Genomic DNA, 13,959 nt, shown 5'->3' with positions numbered 1-13,959 from the left:
ATTCAATGGCTGGCATAGGTTTTGGGGGGGATGATGACTCCATATGGGACGAGGGTCTATTGTATCTCACCGTTACTAGCCAAACAGTACCTCCGGTTTTGAGACTCCCAACCGGTGGCGGGCTTCTCTATCCCAGCCTGAGTAGAGGTTTCCAATCAGGAATTCAGGACCATGCTCAGAGCCCCAGTGCACCCCCTATATATCCTACCGTTGATAGCCCCCCTCCACCTGGCTATACAGATGTGACTTTTCACCGAGGACCATGTGAGGGGACAAGGAGTAAAGATCATCCGAAAATGACTGCAGATTCGAACACCGCACTCCCGCAGCATGTACAGACTAAACGATCGACACATCCCAGATCAGGGAGCCCCTCTCATAAGGGGGCTACGGACACAGACTCGTCTGGGTCTAGTGATGAGGAAGATACTAACCGGCAACTCCCTGTACGTCATGTGCCAAATCCAAGAGCCGGGGTAGTTCCGCCCGGTGGAGGTGCAGCTGCACCCGCTACCATAGAAGTATACATCCCTTGGAAACCACATGAAATTGTTTCCCTCCTTAATGGTGCTCCGGATAGAAAATAATCCCCCCAGGCATTCTGCGACTGGCTACGTACTACAATATCGGTGTATCAGGCTGATAGCAGAGATTTATGGTCCCTGGTCAGACAGGTCCTGAATCGAAAGGAATGGCTGAAGTTTGTCGAGATAATAGGGGGGCATCAGGATTATGCGGCTATGGCAAACGCTGTCGGTAATGCCCCAAATATAAGAGAAGATACCATCATTAACGCCTGTCATGGGGTCCTCAGAAAACCCATTGATATTAATAAAATCCTGGACACCAAACCAAAAAAAAAATGAGGCAGTGGAGGATTTCCTGGACAGGTTTAGTGAAATCTACGATCTCCACTCGGGAGATGAGGCATTTAGGGACAACTTGGCGTCCCCACAATTCAATTCTATACTCCTACATTGCGTGCCTGCAGCAGTAGTATCCCTTGTAAAAGCCAACAACCTAGAATGGAGCGCTTCTACCCCAGATGTCCTAAAACGAACCATTAAAGCTTTATGGAAAGATACACATGGCACTGAGGGTAAGGATGTACAGACAAAAGTAAAAACTGAGTATGTTCTGAAGACAGGCAGTGTACCGGACCCTGCAGGATATCAAATGGAACCACAATTTTACCAGCCCGGGTGGACCCCTTGGTGGATCCTGGATGGACCACCCTATGCAACAACATGGTGATCGCCACCGTCCAGTCGCATACTATTCCTCCAAACTGGACCCTGTCGCTTTAGGCTACCTGCGATGTACCCAGATCCTCACGGCCATCTACAATAGTCTCCAGTCTGCAGCTAACATCACGCTCCAACAGGACATCACAGTCTATAGCTGTCATTCGGTTACCGCCTTACTCGGTCAATTACAGACCCAACACCTGACTTCAGCACGACAAAACCGTTATGAGATCTTTCTGTTAAATAACCCCCAGCTGACTTTTAAATATTGCTCTAACATTAATCCTGCTACATTTCTCGATCACCCACCTCTCGAACAAGTAACCTCTGACCATGATTGCCTCCAGTTGATCCAAGAAGACACTAGCCCGCGGGCTGATCTCTCCGACACACCGCTCCTCAATCCTGATCTGGTCATGTACACTGATGGCAGTTCCTCCCTGGATGAGCGCGGTCAGCATCTCTCTGGCTATGCAGTAGTTACGGACAATAATCGCCTTTTAGAATCTGGGGCTTTTGATCTACCTGTGTCTGCCCAAAAGGCCGAGCTTTATGCCCTGATTCGGGCTTGTATTATGGGGGAGGGATTAAGCGTTAACATATATACAGACTCTCGATACGCTTTTGGCGTGGTGCACGATTTTGGCCAACTTTGGAAGAACCGGGGATTTCTCACTTCCTCAGGCACTCCTATTTCTAATCAAGCCCTCGTTTCTACCCTCCTCTTAGCCATTCAATTGCCTCTAAGTATCGCTGTTATTAAATGCTCTGCCCATACCTCTGGCATATCCCCCGTCGATCTCGGAAATCAGAATGCCGACCTTGCAGCCAAACAAGCTGCACGAAGTAGGACTAATGTTGTGTCAAAAATGATGAGAATGTCCAATAACCCCCCCAAGGGACGGTCAACCTCTGAAACACCTATGCCAACCATCCAAGAAATACTTTGGTTACAGGAGGACGCTCCTGATGTAGATAAGGATTTATGGGTCAATTCTGGTTGTAGAATTGACGAAGTGACAGGGCTATGGACCACACCTGTGGGTCAGACCTGTATGACTGATACAATAGCCCTATGGGTGGTTGAATGTATCCATCTGGCCACTCACTGCGGGGCACAAGTAACAAGCTCGTTGCTTCTTAACACCTGGTGGCACCCTCGGCTCCAAGAATTGGCATCCCGTGTGAGTGCACAGTGCCTTGTGTGTCTCCGCCATAACACGGGTCAAGGGGCCCCGTGTTCCCCGGGCAAGACCCCGCTGCCCGAGGGTCCATTTGAGACCCTACTGATGGATTACATTGAACTTCCACGGTGTCAAAGTTATAAATATGTACTTGTTATAGTTGATGTCTTTAGTAAATGGATCGAGGCTTATCCGACCTCTGATAACAAAGCCTCCACGGTGGTTAAAGTGTTACTTAAAGAAATCATTCCTCGTTTTGGCATTCCTGCTCGCCTTAGTTCTGATAATGGTCCGCATTTCATTGCAGCGGTTAACAAGGAAATGTGCGCCCAGCTGGGCGTACATCAGCAACTACACTGCGCGTACCGGCCACAAGCTGCTGGCCTAGTCGAACGAGCTAATCAAACTTTAAAAACCAAACTTGCTAAATTAATTGAACAAACTGGTTCTTCTTGGCTAAAACTGTTGCCTGTAGCTCTTTTTCAGATTCGCACTACCCCCGCAGGTCGGACTGCCCTCTCGCCTGCGGAGATCGTTTATGGGCGGCCTCTCCGCACTCCTTGGACTGATGCTCCTCCGGCGCCGGTGCATTTCCACCATATGACTGACGAAATGACCACTTATATTATTGCCCTAACTAAAGCTTTGCGTTTCGCTCATTCACAGGTTCGCGCTGCCTTTGGTACTCCACTTGCCAATACTCCCCCTTCTCCAATCACGCCTGGTTCTTATGTCCTTATTAAAAATTGGACTAGGAAGTCCCTTGACCCACGGTGGGAAGGACCTTTCCAAGTACTTCTTACAACCCCCACGGCTGTCAAGGTTGAAGGACGATCGGCCTGGGTGCATCTACATCACTGCAAATTGATTGGACAGGCCGATCAAAAGGAGAAGGAGGAGGAGTCTGTTGGGAAGGATGGGAATGTTTAAGTCAATATATCTCCTGTTTTGTAAGTTCTTGTTTATGAATTATAAGTTTTTGTGTTTTTGAATCTTTTTGTGAGTCCTTTGTCTTTCAGACTAATCCAGATTAACATACATAATTATGGGACACGAAGTTTTATGTGGCCTCTTGGGGTTCGCCCAGATTATGAGTATGGCCGGGATACTCTGGCGATGTGATCCCGGACGTAGCAACCGAGTTTTCCACCTTTGTAGAAACGATGTGATGATGTGTGATGACGATACACCAGAGTCTACGGGATCTTGGAATGTCACCAAGTATAATTACTGTAACGGAGTCCTACACCAGGATACCAGGAGAGTACTCCTGAGATACCGCAACAGGTGGGATTTGCCCTGTTTGTTCCAGAAGTGTCGCTTCAACTTCATTTGTCCACGGATCGGCGACAAAGAGACCGGATCATGCTCTCATGAAGCATCTAACCAAGACCCCCTCTTGACACCCCGCCCGGGGGCACGACGAAAGAGAGAGATGGACGATGCTCAGAACTTATTTATAAGGGCTCATGATTTGATGTACTCTCCCGAATCTGTTGTTTGTTACCCCTCCACTTCAGTGGTGGGCTTCTTAACTCCCACCCCAGTCTCGAATCCCAGTTATTTTATCCAAGGATACTACCTCCCACCTCCTGATAAGAACATTACCTTCAGATACTCTACAAGCCAGAGCTATCCGGCAACATGTATAAGAACCTCTGGGCCCGCCCAGGGGTACCCCAATTGCTGGAAGGGCATGGGACAGGGATGTGCGATGGTGCGGGTTGCAACCACTGTTAAATGCCTTACCACCAAAGATACATACCGGTGTAGCCACAGTGACAGTGCCGGGACGATTACTTGTTATAATTCCAGCCAATGTATCGATCTTGAGCGAGGGTGGCAAACGGTATGCGGGAAGGGAAATAAAACTCACCTGTCTATTGAAAAACACACCTTCCCTATCCTTCCCCGCTTCGGGCCAAGTGGAGACTCTCTAGAGCCCTATATGTACCCTATAATATGTTCTGTGGATAAAAATTCAAGGTTCCCCTGTAACGATAATTGGAGCAGTGATGGAAAGGTCTCTCCTGAGGATGGAGGGACTCCAGGGGTAATTTATACCAAGTCCGGGTACTACTTCTTGGAACACGGGATAGGAACAAACTTCCTGGTAACAAAAGGGAAGGATACCCCGGCCGCAGTAGCCATAGGCATCCTCACCCCAACAACTATACCCTGCCCAGTACAATGGAGTTTAAACTCTCCTGCCGGTGGACGCAGAACCAAACGGGGGGTCTCTAGGGAGTTCTGTGCAAACTGGATGGAACCGATCACGATCGGAAGGAGCCAGGGACATTCGGTTGGATGGGGGATATTAAGTACCGTAACCTTCGGGGGGTCCGCAGGGACTATGGCAGCCAATAATCGTAACTACCTCATCTGCGGACTCACTTTCCTGGGGAATAAGACCGTAGCGGCCATAAACGAGATAAAGGAAGGTCTATCTGACCTGCGACTGTTCAAATGCAGAACCGGTATGCATTAGATTATTTGCTGGCCCGGGAAGGGGGTGTATGTGCCATCGTGCAGAGAAAATGTATTATGGGAGTTATGGACAGGAATGCGAACCTAACGAGAATTAAGGATGACATTCGAACCTTCCTGAATGGGATGACCGAAGGAGTGGATTGGGGGGATTGGGGTTTGGGCACATGGTACAACTGGTTCATTAATATTGCTATATATCTCGGTATTATTTTAATATGTGTATTTGTAGGCATTGCAGTAATTAAATGTATAATTGCGAGACTTGTGCGAACGATGGAGGGGATTGGAAATGCCCACAAAATGCTGATGTTAAGAATAGAGGAGACAGGGGAAACATGTCCCATGCTGAAGGAGGACGAAAGTTCAATGGGAGGACTCACGAATGATCAGCTGAATGAGCAGGTGGCAGGAGAGCTAGTGGGAAAGGATTACATCCGATTAATTGTTCTGGGGAGAAACCAGAGCTATGGGGATGTTTACCACTAGTCTCCATGAGGGGTTAGGGTATAAGAATCCGACGGAAGGAGTAGGGACTAGAGGCGAGATTAGACAGCCTAGGAATAAAGTCTGATGACTCTATAAACTCGCCTCTAATGAGCCTTCCGTTTGATTTATACCTTTATAGTTATCATAGAATGATAAAAGGGGGGAATGTGGAGATCTGTCCTTTTCCTTTGTTTCAGCCACTATATTCTGCATAAGCTTTGCAGCATTGTGTGCTAGGCACATGCTAGAGGCTCTCTCACTTTCTTTCCCACACCTGCTTGAGGCTACGTAATCACAAAAATGCTGAGCTTGCTAAAGCTAGTAGTAATCAGTAGCCCTAGACCGCAGAATGTTCCAGCTCGTCTTCAGGAGACAAAAACACAAATGTATAAAGAACATAAACAATAAACACCACACCAACTAAAAACCTTGAACAATAGCATGTTAGGACCTTATATGGGAAAACTGACTTTGTTCCAACTCTCAGCCGTATAAGGGAAAACTGACTTAATTCCAATATTGATTGGTTGTGCTAATTGTAAATAACTGAATTCTGCGGTTTGGGGGATAAAAGGAGCTTCATTCTAGGGGCTGGTGTGACATGTTTCCACTGGCCCCGGAGTCCGCAACTCTGTGTGTGCTTTTAGAAACTTGTCCAAGATATCTCTAATAAAGTAACAGGTAAAGACTGTGCCGTTTCTGATTATTGTCATCCAACTGACTGCGAACGAGAAGTCGAACTCGACACTTATCTATGGTGATACTTGTACTGAACTGTATACAAAAATGAATTTCACTGTACCTCGTTACATGTGACAATTAAGTACCATTGATTGATTGGTTGACAATACTTGACAGGAAGAGCATTCGGAATTCAAATTTGCAAAGGGACGGACATATGTGGGACGAGACAAGCTGGATGGGAAAAGAGGAGGAATTAATATGGGACTTGGGGATGGGATATGAGCGTGTGGAGGAGGGGAAAGGAGCAGAGTGACTAGGGTGGTGGGAGATGGTGGAGATGCTGCATGTCTTTGGAATAGAAACATAGAAAATAGGTGCAGGAGGAGGCCATTTAGCCCTTCGAGCCAGCACCGCCATTCATTGTGATCATGGCTGATCATCCACAATCAGTAACCCGTGCCTGCCTTCTCCCCATATCCCTTGATTCCACGAGCCCCTAGAGCTCGATCTAACTCTCTTTTAAATTCATCCAATGATTTGGCTTCCACTGCCCTCTCTGGCCGAGAATTCCACAAATTCACAACTCTCTGGGTGAAAATGTTTCTTCTCACCTCAGTTTTAAATGGCTTCCCCTTTATTCTTAGACTTTGTCCCCTGGTTCTGGACTCCCCCAAAATTGGGAACATTCTTCCCGCATCTAGCTTGTCCATTCCTTTTATGATTTTATACGTCTCGATAAGATCCCCTCTCATCCTTCTAAACTCCAGTGAATACAAGCCCAGTCTTTCCAATCTTTCCTCATATGACAGTCCCTCCATCCCAGGGATTAACCTCGTGACCCTTCGCTGCACTGCCTCAATAGCAAGGACGTCCTTCCTCAGATTAGGAGACCAAAACTGCACACAATACTCCAGATGCGGTCTAACCCACCTTATATAACTGCAGAGGTTCTTTGCTCCTACACTCAAATCCTCTCATTATGAAGGCGTACATGCCATTAGCTTTCTTCACTGCCTGCTGTGAATGGGGGAGGAAACCAGAGCAACCGGAGAAAACCCATGCGTAAGGAATGGACAGCGACATATCCGGTCGGGACCCTTCCTCAGACTTCAGGCTCAGTCTAGAGAGGGGTCCCAGCTCCAACCGGCACCTTCCACAGATGCAGCATCTCTGGAGAACATGGATAGGTGACGTTTCACAGAGTGCTGGAGTAACTCAGCGGGTCAGGCAGCATCTCTGGAGAACATAGATAGGTGACGTTTCACAGAGTGTTGGAGTAACTCAGGGGGTCAGGCAGCATCTCTGGAGAACATGGATAGGGGACGTTTCACAGAGTGCTGGAGTAACTCAGCGGGTCAGGCAGCACCTGTGGAGAAAAAGGATGGGCGACGTGTCGGGTCGGAACCTTTCTTCGGACTGAAAGTAGAGGGGGGAGGGAACTAGAGATAAGAAAAGACCAGAGCAAATTAGGGCCGGCAACAGATGACCAAGGAAGGGTGGAGCCCATAATGGCCCCTTGTTGGCTGGGGAAGAGGTGATAACGAAGATATACAAGGATGTGAACAGTGGAACTAGTAGGACGTTTAGTGTGGGAGAGGGGGGAGAACAATGGACCATTATAGGATCCACCCTTCTGTGAATTGCCCGAGTGTGTAGAATGCGAAAGTGGGATAACATAGAACTAGTGTACGAGTGACCAATTGTTGGTGTGGACTAGATGGACTAAAGGGTCTATTTCCACATTGTATCTTTAGGCTTTAGACTTTAGAGATTCAGCAAGGAAACAGGCCCTTTGTCCCACCGAGTCCGTGCCGACCAGCGATCTCCGCACACTAGCACTATCCTACACATTAGGGACCATTTGCAATTGTACCAAAGCCAATTAACCTACAAACCCGAACATCTTTGGAATGTGGGAAGAAACTGGAGCACCCGGAGAAAACCCACGCAGTCACAAGGAGAACACAGGGAGTTTTGGTCTCCAAATTTGAGGAAGGCTATTCTAGCTATTGAGGGCGTGCAGCATAGGTTTACTAGGTTAATTCCCGGAATGGCGGGACTGTCATATGTTGAAAGATTGGAGCGACTAGGCTTGTATACTCTGGAATTTAGAAGGATGAGAGGGGATCTTATCGAAACATATAAGATTATTAAGGGGTTGGACACGTTAGAGGCAGGAAACATGTTCCCAATGTTGGGGGAGTCCAGAACAAGGGGCCACAGTTTAAGAATAAGGGGTAGACCATTTAGAACGGAGATGAGGAAAAACCTTTTCAGTCAGAGAGTTGTGAATCTGTGGAATTCTCTGCCTCAGAAGGCAGTGGAGGCCAGTTCTCTGAATGCATTCAAGAGAGAGCTAGATAGAGCTCTTAAGGATAGCGGAGTCAGGGAGTATGGGGAGAAGGCAGGAACGGGGTACTGATTGAGAATGATCAGCCATGATCACATTGAATGGTGGTGCTGGCTCGAAGGGCCGAATGGCCTACTCCTGCACCTATTGTCTATTGTTTATTGAGAACGTAAAAGACAGCACCTGTGGTCAGGATCGAACCTGGATCTCTGGCGCTGTGAGGCAGCGACTCTACCGCTGTGCCACCCAAAACTCTAAACTCTAAATCTGTTTCATGAATACATATCCTAAAAAAGGCTCTGTGAAAATATCCGCTGCGAAAAATGATGAGAAATTTATCCTCAGTTGCTGACTCAAAAAGTCCAATGTCACCGAGGTTTTGTGTTGTACTCTGCCCTTGAAATTCTGGGGAAACAAATTGTTTACATACTTTTCCATGTGGCACTAAAAACTGAGGAATTATTCTGAAATAAACTTTAAATATGTCGTGTTCCTTTACTTGCTCTTTCCGAAAGAGTCTTGTATTGAAACACTCACCCCGGTCACTCCCTCATCCCCACACTGTTCTGATCAGGCTATCCCCAAAGCTTGGAACAATTTCGAGTCTTGGGATGAGGCCAGTGGACTACAAGAGAAGAAGGCCGAGGAAAAACTTGAACACAGCGATCACAACAGCCAGGATTTTACTGTTTTTGGATTGCATTCGAGATGATCTGGATCCCCTGTTGCTGGGCGTCCTCCATTGTCAGAGTCAGGTCAAATAGAAATTGGAGGAACTCATATTTTGCTTGGGTAGCTCACAGCCCAGTGGTATGAGTTTGATTTCTCTCACCTCAAGTGACCCCTGCATTCCCTTGCTCTCCATCCCTCCCCCCACCCAAGTACTACAACTTCACATTCTCACCTAGCAAACCGCTGACAATGGCCTGTTTCCTTTATCATCGTTACTTTTTTGCATGTTTCGTTCATTTGTTCTACATCATTCTACATCACCGTCTATGTCTCTCGATTCAGTTTCCCCTGACTCTCAGTCTGAAGAAGGGTCTCAACCTTCTTCAGAGGGCCCGGACATTGTGGGCTGAAGTGCCTGTATCTGCATTGTGTTGCTCCATGAAATTGTCTGTGTGATACCGCTGGGCATAAATATTACAGGCAGCACGTCAAACCCAAAACACCCTTCGCCTCCATAGATGCTGTCTGACATGCTGAGTTTCTCCAGCAATGCGTTTTTTTGCTCCTGATTCCAGCATCTACCGCCTCTTGGGTCTCCTTCAACAGTGGGATGCAGGGCAACTTGTAGACAGACACATAAAGCTGGTGTAACTCAGCGGGTCAGGCAGCATCTCTGGAGAACATGGATAGGTGACGTTTCACAGAGTGCTGGAGTAACTCAGCGGGTCAGGCAGCATCTCTGGAGAACATGGATAGGTGACGTTTCACAGAGTGCTGGAGTAACTCAGTGGGTCAGGCAGCATCTCTGGAGAGAAGGACTACTCGGCTGGTGCCACCCAGAGCATCAGAGACTGATAGAAGTTCATAAACTCACGAGAGGCAGAGAGAGGGTAGATAGTCAGAGTCTTTTATCACTGGGTGGAGAAGTCAAACACTGCAGTGTGTAGATTTAAGGTGAGAAGGGCAAAACAATAAGAGATTTGAGAGGCTATTTGTTTTTTCACAGAGAGTGGTGGGTGTCTGGAATGTGCTGCCAATGGGAGATGATAGAAGCAGGCACAAAGGCAGATTGTAAGTTATTTGCACATAACACGTGAAGCAGGCAGGAGATAGAAAGATATGGACAGTAGACAGCTGGATGGGATCAGCTTCGATTGGCATCGTAGACTGCACAGTCAAGTGTGCGGAAGGGCCTGTTCCTGTGCTGTGCTGTTTCATCGTCGATATAAAAAGTGAAACTCGATAACTGTACGTTTTCCTTCCTGTGCCTCCGAATGTTTAGCTGAAATTTTGCAAACGCCTCTGAAACTATAACTATATAAAGGTGGTTCGGTGGCGCAGCGGTGGAGCTGCGGCCTCACAGCGTCGCCGACCGGGGTTCAATAGGCAATAGGTGCAGGAGGAGGCCATTCGGCCCCTCGAGCCAGCACCGCCATTCAATGTGATCATGGCTGATCATTCTCAATCACTACCCCGTTCCTGCCTTCTCCCCATACCCCCTGACTCCGCTATCCTTAAGAGCTCTATCTAGCTCTCTCTTGAATGCATTCAGAGAATTGGCCTCCACTGCCTTCTGAGGCAGAGAATTCCACAGATTTACAACTCTCTGACTGAAAAAGTTCTTCCTCATCTCAGTTCTAAATGGCCTACCCCTTATTCTTAAACTGTGGCCCCTTGTTCTGGACTCCCCCAACATTGGGAACATGTTTCCTGCCTCTAACGTGACCAACCCCTTAATAATCTTATACGTTTCGATAAGATCTCCTCTCATCCTTCTAAATTCCAGTGTATACAAGCCTAATCGCTCCAGTCTTTCAACATATGACACTCCCGCCATTCCGGGAATTAACCTAGTAAACCTACGCTGCACGCCCTCAATAGCAAGAATATCCTTCCTCAAATTTGGAGACCAAAACTGCACACAGTACTCCAGGTGCGGTCTCACTAGGGCCCTGTACAACTGTAGAAGGACCTCTTTGCTCCTATACTCAACTCCGCTTGTTATGAAGGCCAACATTCCATTGGCTTTCTTCACTGCCTGCTGTACCTGCATGCTTCCTTTTAGTGACTGATGCACTAGGACACCCAGATCTTGTTGTACGTCCCCTTTTCCTAACTTGACACCATTCAGATAATACTCTGCCTTCCTATTCTTACCACCAAAGTGGATAACCTCACACTTATCCACATTAAACTGCATCTGCCATGCATCCGCCCACTTACACAACCTGTCCAAGTCACCCTGCAACCTCATAGCATCTTCCTCACAGTTCACACTACCACCCAGCTTTGTATCATCTGCAAATTTGCTAATGGTACTTTTAATCCCTTCATCCAAGTCATTAATGCATATTGTAAATAGCTGCGGTCCCAGCACCGGTAGCCTTGCGGTACCCCACTAGTTACTGCCTGACATTCTGAAAGGGACCCATTTATCCCCACTCTTTGCTTTCTGTCTGTCAACCAATTTTCTATCCATGTCAGTGCCCTACCCCCAATACCATGTGCTCTAATCTTGTTCACTAATCTTCAATCCTGACCTCGGGTGCTGTCCGTAAGAAATTTGCACCTTCTCCCTGTGACCACATGGGTTTCCTCCAGGTGCCCCGGTTTCCTCCCACACTCCTAAGACCTGCAGGTTTGTAGGTTGATTGGCGTCTGTGGATTCCCCCCTAGTGCGTAGGGTAGACCTGTACAGGGATTGCTGATCAGTGTGGACTCGGTGGGCTGAGCGGTATCTCTAAACTAACATAAAACTCAGTTCTGGCGCTCCCTACTGGTGTAGAAGCATTCTGCGGCAGCTTGCAACAGACACTAGACAATAGGAGCAGGAGGAGGCCATTCGGCCCTTCGAGCCAGCACTGCCATTCAATGTGATCATGGCTGATCATTCTCAATCAGTACTCCGTTTCTGCCTTCTCCCCATACCCCCTGACTCCGCTATCCTTAAGAGCTCTATCTAGCTCTCTCTTGAATGCATTCAGAGAATTGGCCTCCACTGCCTTCTGAGGCAGAGAATTCCACAGATTCACAACTCTCTGACTGAAAACGTTTTTCCTCATCTCAGTTCTAAAAGGCCTACCCCTTATTCTTAAACTGTGGCCCCTGGTTCTGGACTCCCCCAACATTGGGAACATGTTTCCTGCCTCTAACGTGTCCAACCCCTTAATAATCTTATACATTTCGATAAGATCCCCTCTCATCCTTCTAAATTCCAGTGTAGAAATTGCCTCAGCTTCTCTTGTCCATTTGATGATACAAGTCTCCTATTAAACAAGGAAAGTAACTAGGAATGTTGGTGAGAAAAATGTGCATTTGCAGGTGGAATATTTGAACCAGTTTAAACTGGAGCCTTTCGGAATGTCTAAACACCGTAAAGCATTGAAAGCAGTTTGAGATACGTTCGACAAGAAAACACAAAGTGCTGGAACAACTCAGTGGGTCAGGCAGCTTCTGCGGAGGGAATGGACAGGTGACGTTTTGGGTCGGGACCGTTCTTCAGACTGGAGAAGCTCCTGTGCATTGGCAGAAGCTCCCAGATCACACGGCCTACAGGCGGAGTCCCCTTGAGGCCGAAGGCAAGGCCCGGTGTACTGGGGGAAGCCATTGAGCTGGCCCCTGCTCATCCCCCAAACACCAGAGGGTGGACAGGCGTGACCAGCGAGGAGTGAGGCTGGTGGGAGAGGGGAGGGAACCGGGCTCCGGCCTACCCAGCCATCAGGTTCGGCTTCTGGAGACACCCCCCGGGGTACAGAGGTGGACCGTTGAGGAGAGGAGAGGAGAGGGTCGTGGGTGTGCAGGTCCAAGGGATGGCAACTTCTGGAGGCCCTTGCAGCAGCCTGGGGCTCGCCTGGAACGGGCACCGCTCATAACAACTCGGGTGTGAACCGGACTTTGAAAATGGCGGCACCACATGCAATGTATATTTTAACTGAAGCCACAAAGCCACACATCTTCTTGCTATTGAGGGCGTGCAGCGTAGGTTTACTAGGTTAATTCCCGGAATGGCGGGACTGTCGTATGTTGAAAGACTGGAGCGACTAGGCTTGTATACACTGGAATTTAGAAGGATGAGAGGTGATCTTATCGAAACGTATGATTATTAAGGGGTTGGACACGTTAGGGGCAGGAAACATTTTCCCAATGTTGGGGGAGTCCAGAACAAGGGGCCACAGTTTAAGAATAAGGGGTAGGCCATTTAGAACGGAAATGAGGAAAAACGTTTTCAGTCAGAGAGTTGTGAATCTGTGGAATTCTCTGCCTCAGAAGGCACTGGAGGCCAATTCTCTGAATGCATTCAAGAGAGAGCTAGATAGAGCTAGGATAGCGGAGTCAGGGGGTATGGGGAAAAGGCAGGAACGGGGTACTGATTGAGAATGATCAGCCATGATCACATTGAATGGCGGTGCTGGCTCGAAGGGCCGAATGGCCTCCTCCTGCAACTATTGTCTATTGTCTATTATCTTAAGGCTGGCAAATGGCGCCGAGGTAGAGTTGCCAACTCACAGCGCCAGAGACCCGGGTTCGATCCTGACTACCGGTGCTGTCTGTACGGAGTTTGTACGTCTCCCTGTGATCGTGTGGGTTTTCTCCGAGTGCTTTGGTTTCCTCCCACACTCCAAAGTTTGTAGGTTAAGTGGCTTCTGTAAATTGTAAATTGTCCCTCGTGTGAAGGACAGTGTGTGGACCCGGTGGGCCAAAGGGCATGTTTCCGCCCTTTACCTCTGCAGTCTAAATTAAAATAAACGACAGTAAGGCCACAAGCAGAATTAGCCCATGTCCTTTGCAATCACCGATGTTTCCAACAGGTCCATTATCAGCACACATCGCTGTGTGCTGGGGCAGC

The sequence above is a fragment of the Rhinoraja longicauda genome, chromosome 11 (assembly GCF_053455715.1).
Source record: "Rhinoraja longicauda isolate Sanriku21f chromosome 11, sRhiLon1.1, whole genome shotgun sequence".
In the NCBI taxonomy this organism is placed as follows: domain Eukaryota; kingdom Metazoa; phylum Chordata; class Chondrichthyes; order Rajiformes; family Arhynchobatidae; genus Rhinoraja; species Rhinoraja longicauda.
The sequence above is the reverse complement of the archived record's forward strand: the minus strand, read 5'-3'. Positions refer to the sequence as shown.